This window comes from Ovis canadensis, chromosome 2 (assembly GCF_042477335.2).
Source record: "Ovis canadensis isolate MfBH-ARS-UI-01 breed Bighorn chromosome 2, ARS-UI_OviCan_v2, whole genome shotgun sequence".
NCBI classification, from domain to species: domain Eukaryota; kingdom Metazoa; phylum Chordata; class Mammalia; order Artiodactyla; family Bovidae; genus Ovis; species Ovis canadensis.
The window spans coordinates 26,902,932-26,905,817 of record NC_091246.1 but is presented as its reverse complement, the minus strand read 5'-3'; positions in this window follow the sequence as shown (position 1 = coordinate 26,905,817).

Here is a 2,886-nt window from a genome sequence, read left to right as displayed (position 1 = left end):
TCTCCCACAGTGGTTTCTGGGTCCCTGCTGGCTGATCAGTCAAGGGATGGTGGATGCTTGGTCTCTGCTCTAGTTCTCAAGGCAAGGCAAAGACGCCTCTGCTCTTGGTTTTCAGCAACCATCCCACTTTGTATTTGTATTTGTATTTCCTTGTGGAGACCCTGCTCCAACCCTTGGCTTCAGGTTCTACTAACTCTTTGTTCTTTTATGTCCACTGTACAGGCAATTAGGAGGAAGAGGTCAGATAAGCACAACCTGCCAGCTTCCTATCACCCTGCTACCACGCTTTAGGGAAAAATTGTTGACAGTCTCCCTGGCATCCATTATCCACCTCTCCTTCCCACTATCCAAGAGCATCAGTGGTTCTAGAAGGGGAAATCCATGTGGTTCTAGAGAAGCTGGCTCCACCGTTGGATTTAGGAGTGGAGTGAGTGACCTGGGTTAAGCAGTCACAGTGGGATTAGCCCAGGAATGGACAAATATTTCAAACTACACCAACCAGCTTTCCAGAAATCCTGGCAAGGATTCTCCTCTCACCCTTCCCAATGAATGTGATCAAAAATATGTGGAGCCCCAGGAACTGTTGGCAAGAATTTTGAGATCATGATGGAAGCCATTTTAGGTTGAATCAGCAGCATGAAAATAGAGCTGAAAGCTCCAAAGACACAAGTTCTTGATGGCATTATCAAGCTCAGATCCATATTTTAATGTCCAGACTCATATATTCTCTACTAATGAAGTGCCGCCTCCGTAACACACATATGTATGTAACATGTATGGGTAACATGTATATGTGCGGACAACATCTGAAGAAGTGTCTAGAGTACTGTCTTCCCTGTCATGCATAAAACAGAGGAATGCCATCTTTTTGTTGTGTTAATACCTCTGCGTTGCTTGTAAGGCCACACGACCAGTGCTCTTTTCCCTCGCTCCTGATAGAGACCTCAAAAGGAATTCAGACCCTCAGGGGGTTACAGTCCTAGGCAATCCATCAGCAGATATTTAATTCCTAAGAAGCTTACTTTTATCTACAAAATGAGTCTGTTTTTCTTAACACATAAGGCAGGGTAATGCAATCTTAAGGAATTGTGTCATGGATACTGTCATTTATCTTTTATTCTTTCAGAACTCCCCAGCATTTCTTAACTTTGTTACGAAATGCAGCGTCGCAAACTTCTTAATTGGTGCGCAAGGTACCCAGTCTTCAGCACTGACCTGGGGGAATCACTGTGATCAGGTAGATGAGACATCTTGAATTAGTTCTAGCTTTATTTTCTGAAATAAGGTGTATTTAATGGCGTGCTGCAATTCATGGGGTCACAAAGAGTCGGACACGACTGAGCGACTGAACTGAACTGAAGAAATACTTACCATTTTTCCCTTTTTTTAAGCTTGGAAATGAGATATGATGACCACGGTGACAGACAGGTCTAGGTTCTCGCCTCTTCTCCCCATACCCCCCCGCCCCGCATGATCCCATTCATCGGTGTATTCATCTCTGTATTGGAGAGGGCAATAGCGACCCACTCCAGTACGCTTGCCTGGAAAATCCCATGGGTGGAGGAGCCTGATGATACTCTCCACCTGGGGGTGGGCAGGACCTCAGGCTTGCTGCAACTGATCCAGTCTGGCCAAAGTGGTGAGCTGCTGCTCTGCGATGAGGTACATCGTTCAAGACCCTGTTGCTTGAAGACTTGCTCTAATCTCTCTCGCCATTGCTGGCCTTGAAGAAGTGATCTGCTGTGAGTCCTACAACTTCAAGGAAGCTTCCCCAAGCAAGCATCTGATGAGAATTCATCCCTGGTCACTATCCTAACTACAGCCTGTGATTCTAGGCAAAGACTCAACTCAGAGTGCCTGGGCTCTTAACCCAGAAAACACTGTGAAAGATAAATGTGTGTTGTCTTCAACCACCATATGGTATGTTTTGTAATGTAAGAAAGTAATGCATCAACTTACAGATTCTGTCTGAAAGTCGCTTCTCTGGCTTATGCATAAGTTGGTTGGAATATTCCAACCAATTTCATTGAGTTTGTATGTCTTCAGATAAGAGGTATGAGAATGTTTATAGTAACACTCTCTCAGCTTAGAAGTGGTTCTAAAATATATAGCATTTCTACTTTTCCTGCCTGCTTTCTACATGCTCTCAAAGTCAGAACAGCTGAGCCGAGCCAAGCCAACAGCTGGAGAAGGGAGGGGCCAGGTCTTTCCAGATTATTGCTGTGTCCCCAGCTTCCAGTGAGGGTCTGTCATACGACAGGCTCAATGCATATTTGTTGAATAAATGAATAACAAATGAATAAATGTTTGTTATCATATTCTTCTTGCTGTTACCTCACTCTCTGTCTTGGGCTCTGTGGTAAGCATTTTATCTATGTCATCTCCCTGAATCATTAAAACAGCCTTGTTAGGCAAGGTGTGTCATTTGTGTTTTACAAGTGGGGAAGCTGAGGTTCTGAGAATTTAGTGATTGCCCAAGATCAGCGGAAGACTGAAAGGCAGTGCTGGGGGCAGGTTTTCTCTACTGGAAACATATTTTTAAATGCACACACACAAAGTCAATCCTAAAGGAAATCAATCCTGAACACTCACTAGAAAGACTGATGCTGAAGCTAAAGCTCTAATACTTTGGCCATCTGATGCAAAAACCAACTTTTTGGAAAAGACCCTGATGCTGGGAGAGATTGAAGGCAGGAGGAGAAGGGGATGACAGAAAACGAGATGGTTGGATGGCATCACCAACTCAATGGACATGAGTTTGAGCAGACTCCAGGAAATGGTAATGGACAGGGAAGCCTGGCATGCTGCAGTCCATGGGGTCACAAAGAGTCAGACATGATTGAATGAATGAACAATAACAAATACACACACACCCTATCTATTTAT